The sequence below is a fragment of the Hyla sarda genome, unplaced genomic scaffold (assembly GCF_029499605.1).
Source record: "Hyla sarda isolate aHylSar1 unplaced genomic scaffold, aHylSar1.hap1 scaffold_1308, whole genome shotgun sequence".
NCBI classification, from domain to species: domain Eukaryota; kingdom Metazoa; phylum Chordata; class Amphibia; order Anura; family Hylidae; genus Hyla; species Hyla sarda.
This window is the reverse complement of record NW_026607932.1, coordinates 1,648-25,216: the sequence shown is the minus strand read 5'-3', so window position 1 is coordinate 25,216 and position 23,569 is coordinate 1,648. Positions and strand designations below refer to the sequence as shown.

General features: G+C 47.1%; 8 non-coding genes and 3 pseudogenes across 8 annotated transcripts; all 11 read left to right on the top strand.

Moving 5' to 3' along the window:
- The first annotated feature begins 1,167 nt into the window (after window positions 1-1,167).
- On the top strand, window positions 1,168-1,358 carry LOC130305134 (U2 spliceosomal RNA). Its single transcript, XR_008854742.1, has one exon. It is a non-coding gene; the product is annotated as a U2 spliceosomal RNA (small nuclear RNA).
- Window positions 1,359-3,464: 2,106 nt separating this feature from the next.
- On the top strand, window positions 3,465-3,655 carry LOC130305156 (U2 spliceosomal RNA). The gene has a single exon (XR_008854763.1). It is a non-coding gene; the product is annotated as a U2 spliceosomal RNA (small nuclear RNA).
- Window positions 3,656-5,745: 2,090 nt separating this feature from the next.
- LOC130305169 (U2 spliceosomal RNA) lies at window positions 5,746-5,905 on the top strand (annotated as a pseudogene).
- Window positions 5,906-6,598: 693 nt separating this feature from the next.
- LOC130305159 (U2 spliceosomal RNA) lies at window positions 6,599-6,781 on the top strand. The gene has a single exon (XR_008854765.1). It is a non-coding gene; the product is annotated as a U2 spliceosomal RNA (small nuclear RNA).
- Window positions 6,782-8,869: 2,088 nt separating this feature from the next.
- LOC130305170 (U2 spliceosomal RNA) lies at window positions 8,870-9,030 on the top strand (annotated as a pseudogene).
- Window positions 9,031-9,723: 693 nt separating this feature from the next.
- On the top strand, window positions 9,724-9,911 carry LOC130305164 (U2 spliceosomal RNA). Its single transcript, XR_008854769.1, has one exon. It is a non-coding gene; the product is annotated as a U2 spliceosomal RNA (small nuclear RNA).
- Window positions 9,912-12,000: 2,089 nt separating this feature from the next.
- Window positions 12,001-12,191, top strand: LOC130305133 (U2 spliceosomal RNA). The gene has a single exon (XR_008854741.1). It is a non-coding gene; the product is annotated as a U2 spliceosomal RNA (small nuclear RNA).
- Window positions 12,192-14,275: 2,084 nt separating this feature from the next.
- On the top strand, window positions 14,276-14,466 carry LOC130305152 (U2 spliceosomal RNA). Its single transcript, XR_008854759.1, has one exon. It is a non-coding gene; the product is annotated as a U2 spliceosomal RNA (small nuclear RNA).
- Window positions 14,467-16,556: 2,090 nt separating this feature from the next.
- Window positions 16,557-16,661, top strand: LOC130305171 (U2 spliceosomal RNA; annotated as a pseudogene).
- Window positions 16,662-17,419: 758 nt separating this feature from the next.
- On the top strand, window positions 17,420-17,603 carry LOC130305161 (U2 spliceosomal RNA). The gene has a single exon (XR_008854767.1). It is a non-coding gene; the product is annotated as a U2 spliceosomal RNA (small nuclear RNA).
- A 2,090-nt stretch (window positions 17,604-19,693) lies between these two features.
- LOC130305174 (U2 spliceosomal RNA) lies at window positions 19,694-19,884 on the top strand. The gene has a single exon (XR_008854774.1). It is a non-coding gene; the product is annotated as a U2 spliceosomal RNA (small nuclear RNA).
- Window positions 19,885-23,569: the final 3,685 nt, after the last annotated feature.

Genomic DNA, 23,569 nt, shown 5'->3' with positions numbered 1-23,569 from the left:
TTCAGACAGGAAAAATCAGTATAAATCCTTAGAAAATTATCCCCCAGTGTCTCCATCTGCTGGCGGTATTGAATAAGCATTGCTGCACTGATGGGGTATGCATTAGACGAAAAAAAAGAAGAAAAAGAAGAATAATACGCCCAGAAAAGAGGCGAAAAGGAGAAAAACGTAAAAAAACGTGAAAAAAAAGTAAGAGGAAGAGAAGGGAAAAAAAGGTGGAAATGGGTTTAAAAGTGATTTCGGCGGAGAATATATATATATATATATATATATATATATATATATATATATATACGCGCACACACACACATATATATAAACGTATTCTCCGTTGAGATATTGCAGCCGCTGCTGTGTCCAGGCCCAGGAGCCTTAGCACTGTGCTGTGATGTCACTCAATACCACTGACATCACTAGGTGTAAACAACATCTCTCCTTTGCTGTGTATGTGACTATGGAGCTGTTTGGTGATGTCGTCTATTATGGCCTTCATAGAAGCAACAGGAGATTGTTGCATCCATCTAGAACCCTCAGAACTACAGTGCTATGATGTCACTCACTTCCACAGGCCTTGCAGAGTGTAAACAACAACAACCCAGCTTTGTTGTGTATGTAACCATAGGGATTTGTGATGTCACCTAGAACCTTCACAGCAGCGACAGCTTTATGAGGAGCATCAGCACTGCTCTGCCTGAGCAGAACCATCACCGCCATAGGTTGTCAAATAACCCGGGTTTAACCCACACAGGTAAGTCCAATGGGGTGCAGGCATGTCCTCTATGCTTACAGCTTCCCGTGGGTGTTGGTTTGATACCGTTTGGGGACAGCCAAGGAGGCATCTGCAGGCAACAAAGGTAGGTGTGTGCTTGTGTGTGTGTTTCCTATGCAGATCCTAAGCCCAGTGTCACATGCAAGTAGGAGGAGTAAGAAGGGTTCCTGGCAAATCCGGGTTATGGATTGCATTTAAAAAGGCCCCGTGGGAGTGCAATGGGCCCCTGTCTTGCTGCTTAGCAATAATGGTATGGGTTTAGGTTCTGCTGTGTGTACTGGTGGTTGACTGCCCCCCAGCCCAGAGTGTGCATGGAAAATTGTCTGGCAGCCTCCCTGACAGCAAGCAGTGATAGTGCCCATGAAGGGCACCTTGTTGGGCCCGCCCCTTTCACGGTTATCGCTTCTCGGCCTTTTGGCTAAGATCAAGTGTAGTATCTGTTCTTATCAGTTTAATATCTGATACGTCCCCTATCTGGGGACCATATATTAAATGGATTTTTGAGAACGGGGGCCGATTTCGAAGCTTGCTTCCGTCGCCCTATGCATTGACCCGATATGGCAGTATCTTCGGGTACAGTGCACCACCCCCTTACAGGGTTAAAAAGAAAGATTCCTACTTTCATTGCTACCTGCTTGCTGGCTAGCCAGCTAGCCAGCCCTGTGGGCCTTGCTGCTGCTGCAGCCAAAAAACAAAAGGTGGTGCTGCTGCTGCTTCTGCTGCTTCTGCTTCTGCTTGTGTCTGGCCGCTGTTGGAGCGTCCAGGCACAGGACTTCTGCTGCTGCTGACTAAATGGCCTCCTTAATTGGATCATTTGAGTAGCCAGCACACCTGTGCAGGTAGGGCATGACATGATAGGCAGCTGCCTTGATAGCGGGTGGGTGCTGAATGTTCCTAATTGACAAAATAAGATTAATGCTTATGAAGAAATACGAAATCTCATCCCTTCCCCAATATCGCGCCACACCCCTACCCCTTAATTCCCTGGTTGAACTTGATGGACATATGTCTTTTTTCGACCGTACTAACTATGTAACTATGTAACATAACATGGGGGGGGGGGGGGGGGTCTCCTGGCTGTTCACACAGGTGTGTCATTGCTGTACATTGACCATGCATTGCTTCTGTGGTATTGCAAAGGCAAAGACAAATGCTTCCAGCCATCCATTGCACTAATGGATTGGTCATCAGCTGGCTGTCTATGTCCCGCATCAATATAGACCAAAGTACAGAGGGTTAGGCTATGCTATTGTGCACCTACCTGATGCATCAGAAGGTGCGAGGCCCTTGCTAAATTCTGTGCACAGACTTTGAGATCTATACTTTAGACTGTATCTAAACCTGCTCCAACATGGACTGACATTCTGGCCTACTTTCAGCCGATGCGACTTGTCTGTCGCTGAACAGTCGCTTTTTATGTATTCAGCACCTATGTATAATGTTGTAAAAATGCTCTAGAAGCTAAAGTCGCAGAAATGTCACACATATTTGGCCTGCAACTTTCTGTGCGACAAATTCAGACAGGAAAAATCAGTATAAATCCTTAGAAAATTATCCCCCAGTGTCTCCATCTGCTGGCGGTATTGAATAAGCATTGCTGCACTGATGGGGTATGCATTAGACGAAAAAAAAGAAGAAAAAGAAGAATAATACGCCCAGAAAAGAGGCGAAAAGGAGAAAAACGTAAAAAAACGTGAAAAAAAAGTAAGAGGAAGAGAAGGGAAAAAAAGGTGGAAATGGGTTTAAAAGTGATTTCGGCGGAGAAATATATATATATATATATATATATATATATATATATATATATATATATATATATATACGCGCACACACACACATATATATAAACGTATTCTCCGTTGAGATATTGCAGCCGCTGCTGTGTCCAGGCCCAGGAGCCTTAGCACTGTGCTGTGATGTCACTCAATACCACTGACATCACTAGGTGTAAACAACATCTCTCCTTTGCTGTGTATGTGACTATGGAGCTGTTTGGTGATGTCGTCTATTATGGCCTTCATAGAAGCAACAGGAGATTGTTGCATCCATCTAGAACCCTCAGAACTACAGTGCTATGATGTCACTCACTTCCACAGGCCTTGCAGAGTGTAAACAACAACAACCCAGCTTTGTTGTGTATGTAACCATAGGGATTTGTGATGTCACCTAGAACCTTCACAGCAGCGACAGCTTTATGAGGAGCATCAGCACTGCTCTGCCTGAGCAGAACCATCACCGCCATAGGTTGTCAAATAACCCGGGTTTAACCCACACAGGTAAGTCCAATGGGGTGCAGGCATGTCCTCTATGCTTACAGCTTCCCGTGGGTGTTGGTTTGATACCGTTTGGGGACAGCCAAGGAGGCATCTGCAGGCAACAAAGGTAGGTGTGTGCTTGTGTGTGTGTTTCCTATGCAGATCCTAAGCCCAGTGTCACATGCAAGTAGGAGGAGTAAGAAGGGTTCCTGGCAAATCCGGGTTATGGATTGCATTTAAAAAGGCCCCGTGGGAGTGCAATGGGCCCCTGTCTTGCTGCTTAGCAATAATGGTATGGGTTTAGGTTCTGCTGTGTGTACTGGTGGTTGACTGCCCCCCAGCCCAGAGTGTGCATGGAAAATTGTCTGGCAGCCTCCCTGACAGCAAGCAGTGATAGTGCCCATGAAGGGCACCTTGTTGGGCCCGCCCCTTTCACGGTTATCGCTTCTCGGCCTTTTGGCTAAGATCAAGTGTAGTATCTGTTCTTATCAGTTTAATATCTGATACGTCCCCTATCTGGGGACCATATATTAAATGGATTTTTGAGAACGGGGGCCGATTTCGAAGCTTGCTTCCGTCGCCCTATGTATTGACCCGATATGGCAGTATCTTCGGGTACAGTGCACCACCCCCTTACAGGGTTAAAAAGAAAGATTCCTACTTTCATTGCTACCTGCTTGCTGGCTAGCCAGCTAGCCAGCCCTGTGGGCCTTGCTGCTGCTGCAGCCAAAAAACAAAAGGTGGTGCTGCTGCTGCTTCTGCTGCTTCTGCTTCTGCTTGTGTCTGGCCGCTGTTGGAGCGTCCAGGCACAGGACTTCTGCTGCTGCTGACTAAATGGCCTCCTTAATTGGATCATTTGAGTAGCCAGCACACCTGTGCAGGTAGGGCATGACATGATAGGCAGCTGCCTTGATAGCGGGTGGGTGCTGAATGTTCCTAATTGACAAAATAAGATTAATGCTTATGAAGAAATATAAAATCTCATCCCTTCCCCAATATCGCGCCACACCCCTACCCCTTAATTCCCTGGTTGAACTTGATGGACATATGTCTTTTTTCGACCGTACTAACTATGTAACTATGTAACATAACATGGGGGGGGGGGGGTCTCCTGGCTGTTCACACAGGTGTGTCATTGCTGTACATTGACCATGCATTGCTTCTGTGGTATTGCAAAGGCAAAGACAAATGCTTCCAGCCATCCATTGCACTAATGGATTGGTCATCAGCTGGCTGTCTATGTCCCGCATCAATATAGACCAAAGTACAGAGGGTTAGGCTATGCTATTGTGCACCTACCTGATGCATCAGAAGGTGCGAGGCCCTTGCTAAATTCTGTGCACAGACTTTGAGATCTATACTTTAGACTGTATCTAAACCTGCTCCAACATGGACTGACATTCTGGCCTACTTTCAGCCGATGCGACTTGTCTGTCGCTGAACAGTCGCTTTTTATGTATTCAGCACCTATGTATAATGTTGTAAAAATGCTCTAGAAGCTAAAGTCGCAGAAATGTCACACATATTTGGCCTGCAACTTTCTGTGCGACAAATTCAGACAGGAAAAATCAGTATAAATCCTTAGAAAATTATCCCCCAGTGTCTCCATCTGCTGGCGGTATTGAATAAGCATTGCTGCACTGATGGGGTATGCATTAGACGAAAAAAAAGAAGAAAAAGAAGAATAATACGCCCAGAAAAGAGGCGAAAAGGAGAAAAACGTAAAAAAACGTGAAAAAAAAGTAAGAGGAAGAGAAGGGAAAAAAAGGTGGAAATGGGTTTAAAAGTGATTTCGGCGGAGAAATATATATATATATATATATATATATATATATATATATATATATACGCGCACACACACACATATATATAAACGTATTCTCCGTTGAGATATTGCAGCCGCTGCTGTGTCCAGGCCCAGGAGCCTTAGCACTGTGCTGTGATGTCACTCAATACCACTGACATCACTAGGTGTAAACAACATCTCTCCTTTGCTGTGTATGTGACTATGGAGCTGTTTGGTGATGTCGTCTATTATGGCCTTCATAGAAGCAACAGGAGATTGTTGCATCCATCTAGAACCCTCAGAACTACAGTGCTATGATGTCACTCACTTCCACAGGCCTTGCAGAGTGTAAACAACAACAACCCAGCTTTGTTGTGTATGTAACCATAGGGATTTGTGATGTCACCTAGAACCTTCACAGCAGCGACAGCTTTATGAGGAGCATCAGCACTGCTCTGCCTGAGCAGAACCATCACCGCCATAGGTTGTCAAATAACCCGGGTTTAACCCACACAGGTAAGTCCAATGGGGTGCAGGCATGTCCTCTATGCTTACAGCTTCCCGTGGGTGTTGGTTTGATACCGTTTGGGGACAGCCAAGGAGGCATCTGCAGGCAACAAAGGTAGGTGTGTGCTTGTGTGTGTGTTTCCTATGCAGATCCTAAGCCCAGTGTCACATGCAAGTAGGAGGAGTAAGAAGGGTTCCTGGCAAATCCGGGTTATGGATTGCATTTAAAAAGGCCCCGTGGGAGTGCAATGGGCCCCTGTCTTGCTGCTTAGCAATAATGGTATGGGTTTAGGTTCTGCTGTGTGTACTGGTGGTTGACTGCCCCCCAGCCCAGAGTGTGCATGGAAAATTGTCTGGCAGCCTCCCTGACAGCAAGCAGTGATAGTGCCCATGAAGGGCACCTTGTTGGGCCCGCCCCTTTCACGGTTATCGCTTCTCGGCCTTTTGGCTAAGATCAAGTGTAGTATCTGTTCTTATCAGTTTTCATGCTGGTGGGGATGGGTGCTGCATGGAGGATGCAGGTGTACCGGGGCTTTCCGGGGCTGGTTCTGAGGAATCAGCTCGACGGCTGCCCCGATGTGACCTGTTCCCTCCGGGTCTCGCCATGAGGCTGAGAGGGTCTAGAGCCGAGGTACTTTTGTGCCTCGGGGAGTGGTGACCCCGAGGTGCCGAAACTCACTGGGAGAATAGGCTCACTGAGTTGAAGCACGGGCACCATAATCTCTTCACCTTGTGGCACTCACCTCTTGATTCCCGGCCTTCTGGCTAGGATCAGAGAAATTTTTATAGATCCGGCCGGATGTCCGGGCAGTATATCTGCACACATTCACTTATTTATTTATTTTTTGTCTCACTGTGTCACTTTTTGCGTGTTGTGTGTTCACAGGATTTGTCAGGATGCGGTAGCCCTTCTGGGTGTCCCTCCTGGCGGTCTAGGGGAGGTGTGTGTGGCCATTAGGTTCCGCACCTCCCTGCAAACACCCCGGGTACTCCTGCTTCGCAGGGTACCTACCGTAATCGGCTCTGCGGGCAGATACCTTGGCTAACGCCAAGGGGGATGCCGGGAGCATTTGTGGTCTCCTAGTAGCTTCGGCGAAAAGGGACATCGAACCTGGAACCTCGCAGGTACCTTTTGGTCCGGAGGCGAAGGGTAAGGTTTGTTGGGGGGCCTCTCTCCTATCGGAGAAGGGCTTGCGATAGACCGCATCCTTTGTGCACGTTTTTTTTAGTGTAACACGTTTGCACTTTTTCTTGCACTTTGGGTGAATCGAAAGCACGTTCCTCGGCTTTAGATAAAAAAAAAAAAAAAAATCTGTTCTTATCAGTTTAATATCTGATACGTCCCCTATCTGGGGACCATATATTAAATGGATTTTTGAGAACGGGGGCCGATTTCGAAGCTTGCTTCCGTCGCCCTATGCATTGACCCGATATGGCAGTATCTTCGGGTACAGTGCACCACCCCCTTACAGGGTTAAAAAGAAAGATTCCTACTTTCATTGCTACCTGCTTGCTGGCTAGCCAGCTAGCCAGCCCTGTGGGCCTTGCTGCTGCTGCAGCCAAAAAACAAAAGGTGGTGCTGCTGCTGCTTCTGCTGCTTCTGCTTCTGCTTGTGTCTGGCCGCTGTTGGAGCGTCCAGGCACAGGACTTCTGCTGCTGCTGACTAAATGGCCTCCTTAATTGGATCATTTGAGTAGCCAGCACACCTGTGCAGGTAGGGCATGACATGATAGGCAGCTGCCTTGATAGCGGGTGGGTGCTGAATGTTCCTAATTGACAAAATAAGATTAATGCTTATGAAGAAATATAAAATCTCATCCCTTCCCCAATATCGCGCCACACCCCTACCCCTTAATTCCCTGGTTGAACTTGATGGACATATGTCTTTTTTCGACCGTACTAACTATGTAACTATGTAACATAACATGGGGGGGGGGGGGGGGGTCTCCTGGCTGTTCACACAGGTGTGTCATTGCTGTACATTGACCATGCATTGCTTCTGTGGTATTGCAAAGGCAAAGACAAATGCTTCCAGCCATCCATTGCACTAATGGATTGGTCATCAGCTGGCTGTCTATGTCCCGCATCAATATAGACCAAAGTACAGAGGGTTAGGCTATGCTATTGTGCACCTACCTGATGCATCAGAAGGTGCGAGGCCCTTGCTAAATTCTGTGCACAGACTTTGAGATCTATACTTTAGACTGTATCTAAACCTGCTCCAACATGGACTGACATTCTGGCCTACTTTCAGCCGATGCGACTTGTCTGTCGCTGAACAGTCGCTTTTTATGTATTCAGCACCTATGTATAATGTTGTAAAAATGCTCTAGAAGCTAAAGTCGCAGAAATGTCACACATATTTGGCCTGCAACTTTCTGTGCGACAAATTCAGACAGGAAAAATCAGTATAAATCCTTAGAAAATTATCCCCCAGTGTCTCCATCTGCTGGCGGTATTGAATAAGCATTGCTGCACTGATGGGGTATGCATTAGACGAAAAAAAAGAAGAAAAAGAAGAATAATACGCCCAGAAAAGAGGCGAAAAGGAGAAAAACGTAAAAAAACGTGAAAAAAAAGTAAGAGGAAGAGAAGGGAAAAAAAGGTGGAAATGGGTTTAAAAGTGATTTCGGCGGAGAAATATATATATATATATATATATATATATATATATATATACGCGCACACACACACATATATATAAACGTATTCTCCGTTGAGATATTGCAGCCGCTGCTGTGTCCAGGCCCAGGAGCCTTAGCACTGTGCTGTGATGTCACTCAATACCACTGACATCACTAGGTGTAAACAACATCTCTCCTTTGCTGTGTATGTGACTATGGAGCTGTTTGGTGATGTCGTCTATTATGGCCTTCATAGAAGCAACAGGAGATTGTTGCATCCATCTAGAACCCTCAGAACTACAGTGCTATGATGTCACTCACTTCCACAGGCCTTGCAGAGTGTAAACAACAACAACCCAGCTTTGTTGTGTATGTAACCATAGGGATTTGTGATGTCACCTAGAACCTTCACAGCAGCGACAGCTTTGTGAGGAGCATCAGCACTGCTCTGCCTGAGCAGAACCATCACCGCCATAGGTTGTCAAATAACCCGGGTTTAACCCACACAGGTAAGTCCAATGGGGTGCAGGCATGTCCTCTATGCTTACAGCTTCCCGTGGGTGTTGGTTTGATACCGTTTGGGGACAGCCAAGGAGGCATCTGCAGGCAACAAAGGTAGGTGTGTGCTTGTGTGTGTGTTTCCTATGCAGATCCTAAGCCCAGTGTCACATGCAAGTAGGAGGAGTAAGAAGGGTTCCTGGCAAATCCGGGTTATGGATTGCATTTAAAAAGGCCCCGTGGGAGTGCAATGGGCCCCTGTCTTGCTGCTTAGCAATAATGGTATGGGTTTAGGTTCTGCTGTGTGTACTGGTGGTTGACTGCCCCCCAGCCCAGAGTGTGCATGGAAAATTGTCTGGCAGCCTCCCTGACAGCAAGCAGTGATAGTGCCCATGAAGGGCACCTTGTTGGGCCCGCCCCTTTCACGGTTATCGCTTCTCGGCCTTTTGGCTAAGATCAAGTGTAGTATCTGTTCTTATCAGTTTTTCATGCTGGTGGGGATGGGTGGTGCATGGAGGATGCAGGTGTACCAGGGCTTTCCGGGGCTGGTTCTGAGGAATCAGCTCGACGGCTGCCCCGATGTGACCTGTTCCCTCCGGGTCTCGCCATGAGGCTGAGAGGGTCTAGAGCCGAGGTACTTTTGTGCCTCGGGGAGTGGTGACCCCGAGGTGCCGAAACTCACTGGGAGGATAGACTCACTGAGTTGAAGCACGGGCACCATAATCTCTTCACCTTGTGGCACTCACCTCTTGATTCCCGGCCTTCTGGCTAGGATCAGAGAAATTTTTATAGATCCGGCCGGATGTCCGGGCAGTATATCTGCACACATTCACTTATTTATTTCTTTTTTGTCTCACTGTGTCACTTTTTGCGTGTTGTGTGTTCACAGGATTGGTCAGGATGCGGTAGCCCTTCTGGGTGTCCCTCCTGGCGGTCTAGGGGAGGTGTGTGTGGCCATTAGGTTCCGCACCTCCCTGCAAACACCCCGGGTACTCCTGCTTTGGCAGGGTACCTACCGTAATCGGCTCTGCGGGCAGATACCTTGGCTAACGCCAAGGGGGATGCCGGGAGCATTTGTGGTCCCCTAGTAGCTTCGGCGAAAAGGGACATTGAACCTGGAACCTCGCAGGTACCTTTTGGTCCGGAGGCGAAGGGTAAGGTTTGTTGGGGGGCCTCTCTCCTATCGGAGAAGGGCTTGCGATAGACCGCATCCTTTGTGCACGTTTTTTTAGTGTAACACGTTTGCACTTTTTCTTGCACTTTGGGTGAATCGAAAGCACGTTCCTCGGCTTTAGATAAAAAAAAAAAAAAAAAAAAAATCTGTTCTTATCAGTTTAATATCTGATACGTCCCCTATCTGGGGACCATATATTAAATGGATTTTTGAGAACGGGGGCCTATTTCGAAGCTTGCTTCCGTCGCCCTATGCATTGACCCGATATGGCAGTATCTTCGGGTACAGTGCACCACCCCCTTACAGGGTTAAAAAGAAAGATTCCTACTTTCATTGCTACCTGCTTGCTGGCTAGCCAGCTAGCCAGCCCTGTGGGCCTTGCTGCTGCTGCAGCCAAAAAACAAAAGGTGGTGCTGCTGCTGCTTCTGCTGCTTCTGCTTCTGCTTGTGTCTGGCCGCTGTTGGAGCGTCCAGGCACAGGACTTCTGCTGCTGCTGACTAAATGGCCTCCTTAATTGGATCATTTGAGTAGCCAGCACACCTGTGCAGGTAGGGCATGACATGATAGGCAGCTGCCTTGATAGCGGGTGGGTGCTGAATGTTCCTAATTGACAAAATAAGATTAATGCTTATGAAGAAATATAAAATCTCATCCCTTCCCCAATATCGCGCCACACCCCTACCCCTTAATTCCCTGGTTGAACTTGATGGACATATGTCTTTTTTCGACCGTACTAACTATGTAACTATGTAACATAACATGGGGGGGGGGGGTGTCTCCTGGCTGTTCACACAGGTGTGTCATTGCTGTACATTGACCATGCATTGCTTCTGTGGTATTGCAAAGGCAAAGACAAATGCTTCCAGCCATCCATTGCACTAATGGATTGGTCATCAGCTGGCTGTCTATGTCCCGCATCAATATAGACCAAAGTACAGAGGGTTAGGCTATGCTATTGTGCACCTACCTGATGCATCAGAAGGTGCGAGGCCCTTGCTAAATTCTGTGCACAGACTTTGAGATCTATACTTTAGACTGTATCTAAACCTGCTCCAACATGGACTGACATTCTGGCCTACTTTCAGCCGATGCGACTTGTCTGTCGCTGAACAGTCGCTTTTTATGTATTCAGCACCTATGTATAATGTTGTAAAAATGCTCTAGAAGCTAAAGTCGCAGAAATGTCACACATATTTGGCCTGCAACTTTCTGTGCGACAAATTCAGACAGGAAAAATCAGTATAAATCCTTAGAAAATTATCCCCCAGTGTCTCCATCTGCTGGCGGTATTGAATAAGCATTGCTGCACTGATGGGGTATGCATTAGACGAAAAAAAAGAAGAAAAAGAAGAATAATACGCCCAGAAAAGAGGCGAAAAGGAGAAAAACGTAAAAAAACGTGAAAAAAAAGTAAGAGGAAGAGAAGGGAAAAAAAGGTGGAAATGGGTTTAAAAGTGATTTCGGCGGAGAAATATATATATATATATATATATATATATATATATATATATATACGCGCACACACACACATATATATAAACGTATTCTCCGTTGAGATATTGCAGCCGCTGCTGTGTCCAGGCCCAGGAGCCTTAGCACTGTGCTGTGATGTCACTCAATACCACTGACATCACTAGGTGTAAACAACATCTCTCCTTTGCTGTGTATGTGACTATGGAGCTGTTTGGTGATGTCGTCTATTATGGCCTTCATAGAAGCAACAGGAGATTGTTGCATCCATCTAGAACCCTCAGAACTACAGTGCTATGATGTCACTCACTTCCACAGGCCTTGCAGAGTGTAAACAACAACAACCCAGCTTTGTTGTGTATGTAACCATAGGGATTTGTGATGTCACCTAGAACCTTCACAGCAGCGACAGCTTTATGAGGAGCATCAGCACTGCTCTGCCTGAGCAGAACCATCACCGCCATAGGTTGTCAAATAACCCGGGTTTAACCCACACAGGTAAGTCCAATGGGGTGCAGGCATGTCCTCTATGCTTACAGCTTCCCGTGGGTGTTGGTTTGATACCGTTTGGGGACAGCCAAGGAGGCATCTGCAGGCAACAAAGGTAGGTGTGTGCTTGTGTGTGTGTTTCCTATGCAGATCCTAAGCCCAGTGTCACATGCAAGTAGGAGGAGTAAGAAGGGTTCCTGGCAAATCCGGGTTATGGATTGCATTTAAAAAGGCCCCGTGGGAGTGCAATGGGCCCCTGTCTTGCTGCTTAGCAATAATGGTATGGGTTTAGGTTCTGCTGTGTGTACTGGTGGTTGACTGCCCCCCAGCCCAGAGTGTGCATGGAAAATTGTCTGGCAGCCTCCCTGACAGCAAGCAGTGATAGTGCCCATGAAGGGCACCTTGTTGGGCCCGCCCCTTTCACGGTTATCGCTTCTCGGCCTTTTGGCTAAGATCAAGTGTAGTATCTGTTCTTATCAGTTTAATATCTGATACGTCCCCTATCTGGGGACCATATATTAAATGGATTTTTGAGAACGGGGGCCGATTTCGAAGCTTGCTTCCGTCGCCCTATGCATTGACCCGATATGGCAGTATCTTCGGGTACAGTGCACCACCCCCTTACATGGTTAAAAAGAAAGATTCCTACTTTCATTGCTACCTGCTTGCTGGCTAGCCAGCTAGCCAGCCCTGTGGGCCTTGCTGCTGCTGCAGCCAAAAAACAAAAGGTGGTGCTGCTGCTGCTTCTGCTGCTTCTGCTTCTGCTTGTGTCTGGCCGCTGTTGGAGCGTCCAGGCACAGGACTTCTGCTGCTGCTGACTAAATGGCCTCCTTAATTGGATCATTTGAGTAGCCAGCACACCTGTGCAGGTAGGGCATGACATGATAGGCAGCTGCCTTGATAGCGGGTGGGTGCTGAATGTTCCTAATTGACAAAATAAGATTAATGCTTATGAAGAAATATAAAATCTCATCCCTTCCCCAATATCGCGCCACACCCCTACCCCTTAATTCCCTGGTTGAACTTGATGGACATATGTCTTTTTTCGACCGTACTAACTATGTAACTATGTAACATAACATGGGGGGGTCTCCTGGCTGTTCACACAGGTGTGTCATTGCTGTACATTGACCATGCATTGCTTCTGTGGTATTGCAAAGGCAAAGACAAATGCTTCCAGCCATCCATTGCACTAATGGATTGGTCATCAGCTGGCTGTCTATGTCCCGCATCAATATAGACCAAAGTACAGAGGGTTAGGCTATGCTATTGTGCACCTACCTGATGCATCAGAAGGTGCGAGGCCCTTGCTAAATTCTGTGCACAGACTTTGAGATCTATACTTTAGACTGTATCTAAACCTGCTCCAACATGGACTGACATTCTGGCCTACTTTCAGCCGATGCGACTTGTCTGTCGCTGAACAGTCGCTTTTTATGTATTCAGCACCTATGTATAATGTTGTAAAAATGCTCTAGAAGCTAAAGTCGCAGAAATGTCACACATATTTGGCCTGCAACTTTCTGTGCGACAAATTCAGACAGGAAAAATCAGTATAAATCCTTAGAAAATTATCCCCCAGTGTCTCCATCTGCTGGCGGTATTGAATAAGCATTGCTGCACTGATGGGGTATGCATTAGACGAAAAAAAAGAAGAAAAAGAAGAATAATACGCCCAGAAAAGAGGCGAAAAGGAGAAAAACGTAAAAAAACGTGAAAAAAAAGTAAGAGGAAGAGAAGGGAAAAAAAGGTGGAAATGGGTTTAAAAGTGATTTTGGCGGAGAAATATATATATATATATATATATATATATATATATATATATATATACGCGCACACACACACATATATATAAACGTATTCTCCGTTGAGATATTGCAGCCGCTGCTGTGTCCAGGCCCAGGAGCCTTAGCACTGTGCTGTGATGTCACTCAATACCACTGACATCACTAGGTGTAAACAACATCTCTCCTTTGCTGTGTATGTGACTATGGAGCTGTTTGGTGATGTCGTCTATTATGGCCTTCATAGAAGCAACAGGAGATTGTTGCATCCATCTAGAACCCTCAGAACTACAGTGCTATGATGTCACTCACTTCCACAGGCCTTGCAGAGTGTAAACAACAACAACCCAGCTTTGTTGTGTATGTAACCATAGGGATTTGTGATGTCACCTAGAACCTTCACAGCAGCGACAGCTTTATGAGGAGCATCAGCACTGCTCTGCCTGAGCAGAACCATCACCGCCATAGGTTGTCAAATAACCCGGGTTTAACCCACACAGGTAAGTCCAATGGGGTGCAGGCATGTCCTCTATGCTTACAGCTTCCCGTGGGTGTTGGTTTGATACCGTTTGGGGACAGCCAAGGAGGCATCTGCAGGCAACAAAGGTAGGTGTGTGCTTGTGTGTGTGTTTCCTATGCAGATCCTAAGCCCAGTGTCACATGCAAGTAGGAGGAGTAAGAAGGGTTCCTGGCAAATCCGGGTTATGGATTGCATTTAAAAAGGCCCCGTGGGAGTGCAATGGGCCCCTGTCTTGCTGCTTAGCAATAATGGTATGGGTTTAGGTTCTGCTGTGTGTACTGGTGGTTGACTGCCCCCCAGCCCAGAGTGTGCATGGAAAATTGTCTGGCAGCCTCCCTGACAGCAAGCAGTGATAGTGCCCATGAAGGGCACCTTGTTGGGCCCGCCCCTTTCACGGTTATCGCTTCTCGGCCTTTTGGCTAAGATCAAGTGTAGTATCTGTTCTTATCAGTTTAATATCTGATACGTCCCCTATCTGGGGACCATATATTAAATGGATTTTTGAGAACGGGGGCCGATTTCGAAGCTTGCTTCCGTCGCCCTATGCATTGACCCGATATGGCAGTATCTTCGGGTACAGTGCACCACCCCCTTGCAGGGTTAAAAAGAAAGATTCCTACTTTCATTGCTACCTGCTTGCTGGCTAGCCAGCTAGCCAGCCCTGTGGGCCTTGCTGCTGCTGCAGCCAAAAAACAAAAGGTGGTGCTGCTGCTGCTTCTGCTGCTTCTGCTTCTGCTTGTGTCTGGCCGCTGTTGGAGCGTCCAGGCACAGGACTTCTGCTGCTGCTGACTAAATGGCCTCCTTAATTGGATCATTTGAGTAGCCAGCACACCTGTGCAGGTAGGGCATGACATGATAGGCAGCTGCCTTGATAGCGGGTGGGTGCTGAATGTTCCTAATTGACAAAATAAGATTAATGCTTATGAAGAAATATAAAATCTCATCCCTTCCCCAATATCGCGCCACACCCCTACCCCTTAATTCCCTGGTTGAACTTGATGGACATATGTCTTTTTTCGACCGTACTAACTATGTAACTATGTAACATAACATGGGGGGGGGGGGGTCTCCTGGCTGTTCACACAGGTGTGTCATTGCTGTACATTGACCATGCATTGCTTCTGTGGTATTGCAAAGGCAAAGACAAATGCTTCCAGCCATCCATTGCACTAATGGATTGGTCATCAGCTGGCTGTCTATGTCCCGCATCAATATAGACCAAAGTACAGAGGGTTAGGCTATGCTATTGTGCACCTACCTGATGCATCAGAAGGTGCGAGGCCCTTGCTAAATTCTGTGCACAGACTTTGAGATCTATACTTTAGACTGTATCTAAACCTGCTCCAACATGGACTGACATTCTGGCCTACTTTCAGCCGATGCGACTTGTCTGTCGCTGAACAGTCGCTTTTTATGTATTCAGCACCTATGTATAATGTTGTAAAAATGCTCTAGAAGCTAAAGTCGCAGAAATGTCACACATATTTGGCCTGCAACTTTCTGTGCGACAAATTCAGACAGGAAAAATCAGTATAAATCCTTAGAAAATTATCCCCCAGTGTCTCCATCTGCTGGCGGTATTGAATAAGCATTGCTGCACTGATGGGGTATGCATTAGACGAAAAAAAAGAAGAAAAAGAAGAATAATACGCCCAGAAAAGAGGCGAAAAGGAGAAAAACGTAAAAAAACGTGAAAAAAAAGTAAGAGGAAGAGAAGGGAAAAAAAGGTGGAAATGGGTTTAAAAGTGATTTCGGCGGAGAAATATATATATATATATATATATATATATATATATATATATATATACGCGCACACACACACATATATATAAACGTATTCTCCGTTGAGATATTGCAGCCGCTGCTGTGTCCAGGCCCAGGAGCCTTAGCACTGTGCTGTGATGTCACTCAATACCACTGACATCACTAGGTGTAAACAACATCTCTCCTTTGCTGTGTATGTGACTATGGAGCTGTTTGGTGATGTCGTCTATTATGGCCTTCATAGAAGCAACAGGAGATTGTTGCATCCATCTAGAACCCTCAGAACTACAGTGCTATGATGTCACTCACTTCCACAGGCCTTGCAGAGTGTAAACAACAACAACCCAGCTTTGTTGTGTATGTAACCATAGGGATTTGTGATGTCACCTAGAACCTTCACAGCAGCGACAGCTTTATGAGGAGCATCAGCACTGCTCTGCCTGAGCAGAACCATCACCGCCATAGGTTGTCAAATAACCCGGGTTTAACCCACACAGGTAAGTCCAATGGGGTGCAGGCATGTCCTCTATGCTTACAGCTTCCCGTGGGTGTTGGTTTGATACCGTTTGGGGACAGCCAAGGAGGCATCTGCAGGCAACAAAGGTAGGTGTGTGCTTGTGTGTGTGTTTCCTATGCAGATCCTAAGCCCAGTGTCACATGCAAGTAGGAGGAGTAAGAAGGGTTCCTGGCAAATCCGGGTTATGGATTGCATTTAAAAAGGCCCCGTGGGAGTGCAATGGGCCCCTGTCTTGCTGCTTAGCAATAATGGTATGGGTTTAGGTTCTGCTGTGTGTACTGGTGGTTGACTGCCCCCCAGCCCAGAGTGTGCATGGAAAATTGTCTGGCAGCCTCCCTGACAGCAAGCAGTGATAGTGCCCATGAAGGGCACCTTGTTGGGCCCGCCCCTTTCACGGTTATCGCTTCTCGGCCTTTTGGCTAAGATCAAGTGTAGTATCTGTTCTTATCAGTTTTTCATGCTGGTGGGGATGGGTGGTGCATGGAGGATGCAGGTGTACCAGGTGTACCAGGGCTTTCCGGGGCTGGTTCTGAGGAATCAGCTCGACGGCTGCCCCGATGTGACCTGTTCCCTCCGGGTCTCGCCATGAGGCTGAGAGGGTCTAGAGCCGAGGTACTTTTGTGCCTCGGGGAGTGGTGACCCCGAGGTGCCGAAACTCACTGGGAGGATAGACTCACTGAGTTGAAGCACGGGCACCATAATCTCTTCACCTTGTGGCACTCACCTCTTGATTCCCGGCCTTCTGGCTAGGATCAGAGAAATTTTTATAGATCCGGCCGGATGTCCGGGCAGTATATCTGCACACATTCACTTATTTATTTCTTTTTTGTCTCACTGTGTCACTTTTTGCGTGTTGTGTGTTCACAGGATTGGTCAGGATGCGGTAGCCCTTCTGGGTGTCCCTCCTGGCGGTCTAGGGGAGGTGTGTGTGGCCATTAGGTTCCGCACCTCCCTGCAAACACCCCGGGTACTCCTGCTTTGGCAGGGTACCTACCGTAATCGGCTCTGCGGGCAGATACCTTGGCTAACGCCAAGGGGGATGCCGGGAGCATTTGTGGTCCCCTAGTAGCTTCGGCGAAAAGGGACATCGAACCTGGAACCTCGCAGGTACCTTTTGGTCCGGAGGCGAAGGGTAAGGTTTGTTGGGGGGCCTCTCTCCTATCGGAGAAGGGCTTGCGATAGACCGCATCCTTTGTGCACGTTTTTTTAGTGTAACACGTTTGCACTTTTTCTTGCACTTTGGGTGAATCGAAAGCACGTTCCTCGGCTTTAAAAAAAAAAAAAAAAAAAAAATCTGTTCTTATCAGTTTAATATCTGATACGTCCCCTATCTGGGGACCATATATTAAATGGATTTTTGAGAACGGGGGCCGATTTCGAAGCTTGCTTCCGTCGCCCTATGCATTGACCCGATATGGCAGTATCTTCGGGTACAGTGCACCACCCCCTTACAGGGTTAAAAAGAAAGATTCCTACTTTCATTGCTACCTGCTTGCTGGCTAGCCAGCTAGCCAGCCCTGTGGGCCTTGCTGCTGCTGCAGCCAAAAAACAAAAGGTGGTGCTGCTGCTGCTTCTGCTGCTTCTGCTTCTGCTTGTGTCTGGCCGCTGTTGGAGCGTCCAGGCACAGGACTTCTGCTGCTGCTGACTAAATGGCCTCCTTAATTGGATCATTTGAGTAGCCAGCACACCTGTGCAGGTAGGGCATGACATGATAGGCAGCTGCCTTGATAGCGGGTGGGTGCTGAATGTTCCTAATTGACAAAATAAGATTAATGCTTATGAAGAAATATAAAATCTCATCCCTTCCCCAATATCGCGCCACACCCCTACCCCTTAATTCCCTGGTTGAACTTGATGGACATATGTCTTTTTTCGACCGTACTAACTATGTAACTATGTAACATAACATGGGGGGGGGGGGGTGTCTCCTGGCTGTTCACACAGGTGTGTCATTGCTGTACATTGACCATGCATTGCTTCTGTGGTATTGCAAAGGCAAAGACAAATGCTTCCAGCCATCCATTGCACTAATGGATTGGTCATCAGCTGGCTGTCTATGTCCCGCATCAATATAGACCAAAGTACAGAGGGTTAGGCTATGCTATTGTGCACCTACCTGATGCATCAGAAGGTGCGAGGCCCTTGCTAAATTCTGTGCACAGACTTTGAGATCTATACTTTAGACTGTATCTAAACCTGCTCCAACATGGACTGACATTCTGGCCTACTTTCAGCCGATGCGACTTGTCTGTCGCTGAACAGTCGCTTTTTATGTATTCAGCACCTATGTATAATGTTGTAAAAATGCTCTAGAAGCTAAAGTCGCAGAAATGTCACACATATTTGGCCTGCAACTTTCTGTGCGACAAATTCAGACAGGAAAAATCAGTATAAATCCTTAGAAAATTATCCCCCAGTGTCTCCATCTGCTGGCGGTATTGAATAAGCATTGCTGCACTGATGGGGTATGCATTAGACGAAAAAAAAGAAGAAAAAGAAGAATAATACGCCCAGAAAAGAGGCGAAAAGGAGAAAAACGTAAAAAAACGTGAAAAAAAAGTAAGAGGAAGAGAAGGGAAAAAAAGGTGGAAATGGGTTTAAAAGTGATTTCGGCGGAGAAATATATATATATATATATATATATATATATATATATATATATACGCGCACACACACACATATATATAAACGTATTCTCCGTTGAGATATTGCAGCCGCTGCTGTGTCCAGGCCCAGGAGCCTTAGCACTGTGCTGTGATGTCACTCAATACCACTGACATCACTAGGTGTAAACAACATCTCTCCTTTGCTGTGTATGTGACTATGGAGCTGTTTGGTGATGTCGTCTATTATGGCCTTCATAGAAGCAACAGGAGATTGTTGCATCCATCTAGAACCCTCAGAACTACAGTGCTATGATGTCACTCACTTCCACAGGCCTTGCAGAGTGTAAACAACAACAACCCAGCTTTGTTGTGTATGTAACCATAGGGATTTGTGATGTCACCTAGAACCTTCACAGCAGCGACAGCTTTATGAGGAGCATCAGCACTGCTCTGCCTGAGCAGAACCATCACCGCCATAGGTTGTCAAATAACCCGGGTTTAACCCACACAGGTAAGTCCAATGGGGTGCAGGCATGTCCTCTATGCTTACAGCTTCCCGTGGGTGTTGGTTTGATACCGTTTGGGGACAGCCAAGGAGGCATCTGCAGGCAACAAAGGTAGGTGTGTGCTTGTGTGTGTGTTTCCTATGCAGATCCTAAGCCCAGTGTCACATGCAAGTAGGAGGAGTAAGAAGGGTTCCTGGCAAATCCGGGTTATGGATTGCATTTAAAAAGGCCCCGTGGGAGTGCAATGGGCCCCTGTCTTGCTGCTTAGCAATAATGGTATGGGTTTAGGTTCTGCTGTGTGTACTGGTGGTTGACTGCCCCCCAGCCCAGAGTGTGCATGGAAAATTGTCTGGCAGCCTCCCTGACAGCAAGCAGTGATAGTGCCCATGAAGGGCACCTTGTTGGGCCCGCCCCTTTCACGGTTATCGCTTCTCGGCCTTTTGGCTAAGATCAAGTGTAGTATCTGTTCTTATCAGTTTAATATCTGATACGTCCCCTATCTGGGGACCATATATTAAATGGATTTTTGAGAACGGGGGCCGATTTCGAAGCTTGCTTCCGTCGCCCTATGCATTGACCCGATATGGCAGTATCTTCGGGTACAGTGCACCACCCCCTTACAGGGTTAAAAAGAAAGATTCCTACTTTCATTGCTACCTGCTTGCTGGCTAGCCAGCTAGCCAGCCCTGTGGGCCTTGCTGCTGCTGCAGCCAAAAAACAAAAGGTGGTGCTGCTGCTGCTTCTGCTGCTTCTGCTTCTGCTTGTGTCTGGCCGCTGTTGGAGCGTCCAGGCACAGGACTTCTGCTGCTGCTGACTAAATGGCCTCCTTAATTGGATCATTTGAGTAGCCAGCACACCTGTGCAGGTAGGGCATGACATGATAGGCAGCTGCCTTGATAGCGGGTGGGTGCTGAATGTTCCTAATTGACAAAATAAGATTAATGCTTATGAAGAAATATAAAATCTCATCCCTTCCCCAATATCGCGCCACACCCCTACCCCTTAATTCCCTGGTTGAACTTGATGGACATATGTCTTTTTTCGACCGTACTAACTATGTAACTATGTAACATAACATGGGGGGGGGGGGGTCTCCTGGCTGTTCACACAGGTGTGTCATTGCTGTACATTGACCATGCATTGCTTCTGTGGTATTGCAAAGGCAAAGACAAATGCTTCCAGCCATCCATTGCACTAATGGATTGGTCATCAGCTGGCTGTCTATGTCCCGCATCAATATAGACCAAAGTACAGAGGGTTAGGCTATGCTATTGTGCACCTACCTGATGCATCAGAAGGTGCGAGGCCCTTGCTAAATTCTGTGCACAGACTTTGAGATCTATACTTTAGACTGTATCTAAACCTGCTCCAACATGGACTGACATTCTGGCCTACTTTCAGCCGATGCGACTTGTCTGTCGCTGAACAGTCGCTTTTTATGTATTCAGCACCTATGTATAATGTTGTAAAAATGCTCTAGAAGCTAAAGTCGCAGAAATGTCACACATATTTGGCCTGCAACTTTCTGTGCGACAAATTCAGACAGGAAAAATCAGTATAAATCCTTAGAAAATTATCCCCCAGTGTCTCCATCTGCTGGCGGTATTGAATAAGCATTGCTGCACTGATGGGGTATGCATTAGACGAAAAAAAAGAAGAAAAAGAAGAATAATACGCCCAGAAAAGAGGCGAAAAGGAGAAAAACGTAAAAAAACGTGAAAAAAAAGTAAGAGGAAGAGAAGGGAAAAAAAGGTGGAAATGGGTTTAAAAGTGATTTCGGCGGAGAAATATATATATATATATATATATATATATATATATATATACGCGCACACACACACATATATATAAACGTATTCTCCGTTGAGATATTGCAGCCGCTGCTGTGTCCAGGCCCAGGAGCCTTAGCACTGTGCTGTGATGTCACTCAATACCACTGACATCACTAGGTGTAAACAACATCTCTCCTTTGCTGTGTATGTGACTATGGAGCTGTTTGGTGATGTCGTCTATTATGGCCTTCATAGAAGCAACAGGAGATTGTTGCATCCATCTAGAACCCTCAGAACTACAGTGCTATGATGTCACTCACTTCCACAGGCCTTGCAGAGTGTAAACAACAACAACCCAGCTTTGTTGTGTATGTAACCATAGGGATTTGTGATGTCACCTAGAACCTTCACAGCAGCGACAGCTTTATGAGGAGCATCAGCACTGCTCTGCCTGAGCAGAACCATCACCGCCATAGGTTGTCAAATAACCCGGGTTTAACCCACACAGGTAAGTCCAATGGGGTGCAGGCATGTCCTCTATGCTTACAGCTTCCCGTGGGTGTTGGTTTGATACCGTTTGGGGACAGCCAAGGAGGCATCTGCAGGCAACAAAGGTAGGTGTGTGCTTGTGTGTGTGTTTCCTATGCAGATCCTAAGCCCAGTGTCACATGCAAGTAGGAGGAGTAAGAAGGGTTCCTGGCAAATCCGGGTTATGGATTGCATTTAAAAAGGCCCCGTGGGAGTGCAATGGGCCCCTGTCTTGCTGCTTAGCAATAATGGTATGGGTTTAGGTTCTGCTGTGTGTACTGGTGGTTGACTGCCCCCCAGCCCAGAGTGTGCATGGAAAATTGTCTGGCAGCCTCCCTGACAGCAAGCAGTGATAGTGCCCATGAAGGGCACCTTGTTGGGCCCGCCCCTTTCACGGTTATCGCTTCTCGGCCTTTTGGCTAAGATCAAGTGTCTTGCCCTAAGGTATTCGGGTACCCCTCTCCTCGGCCTTGTGGGATCGCCCAGGTTTATTGCCTGGGCTTCACCCACCTGCTGCTATTGGGGAGAGGGCTTAGTCCCAGGATAACGGGAAGGTGATCATCGGAGGACGGGTCTGCCGGAGAGGATGGCTAATGCGCCGAACGCTCCTAATACAGTACGGCTGTTTATCGAGGAGGAAAAGAGGAGTGCCTACGGGATTTTGCATGTCCAGCAGAAGGTCGTGGAGGGAGTGCTGAGGATGCCGCATGCTTCCATCTTCTGTGTCCAGGTCTTTCCCAGCCAAGGATTCTTTGACGTGACCTTCTACAACCTGGATGATCTCCGTACCTGTCTCTACCGGAGTAAGGAGAATGCTTCTCACCCTGACCTACAAGGGATCCGATTCATTTCCTGCGAGGCTCGGCCTAAGAAAGTTCCAGTGGTAGTGCATATGTACAACCCTTTTGTGCGGGATGAGGAGATCCAGACCTTTCTAAGAAGGTATTGTGTGTCTGTTTCTGGTGCGGAGAGGAAAAATAACATCCTGGGGACTTTCACAGGCATGAGACGTTTTTGGGTGGAGTTTAGGCCTGCCCCCGAGGGTGGTGCTGAAGGTTTTTGTCACCCCCCGCAGAACTTTGCGATAGGGAACAACAGGGGGTTTCTGCACTACCCGGGGATGCCAAGTTTTTGCCGGGACTGTTTTTGCTTTGGTCATACCAGAGAGAACTGTACAACCGGGCAGGTTTGCAGGAACTGCCACAAGCCTGATCACCGCACTGCAGACTGTCCCGAGAAACGCAAGTGTCATTTCTGTGGTTCTTCGGATCACCTGGCTAGGAGTTGCCCCACTTACCAGTCCGGGGCACCCCGATCATATGCAATGGCTCTTCGAGGTGGGACAGTTCCTGAGGACTCCAATGCTGCCAGGGCAGGCGATGCAGAGGTTAGCGTGCTGACCAGTGAAGCAGAGTCTGCCCCTGTTTTTCCTTCCATTTCTAGGTCTGTTCCGGATGCTTTGGTGGCAGAGGGGGAGAAGGCGGAGTCTGTTTCGGGGGCATCTGTTTCGGAGGCCTCTGATCCCCCAGAGGAGATGACTGTGGACAAAGAATCCTTGAAGAGAAAGATGCCGGTGGAAGAATCGGAGGATGACTGTCCGACTCCTCAGAGTCAAAGGATTGAGGACTTTCCTAGCCCGGGAAGGGAGGAGGCAGGTGGAGGGTCGTCATGTCAGATTGATTCTGACTCCTCTTTATCCTCCCTGGGCACAGGTTATTTGGAGGAATGTTCAGTCAAAAAATTGACAAAGACTCTTAAGTTTAAGGAAGGGGAGGCAAAAAATAAGGGTAGAGGTCGGGGAAAGGCTAGGCCTCCTTTTGATAATGCTTGATTTTGTATTTCCTTTTTTTCCTTCAAATGTTTGAATGAGTTTAACAATTGGTTCTCTAAATGTCCGCAGTATTAGATCTTTAGAAAGGAGATCCGCCATTTTTGATTTACTTTCTAGATATTCTTTTGATGTTCTAGGTCTCCAGGAGTGCTGCTTGGATGGGGAGCCA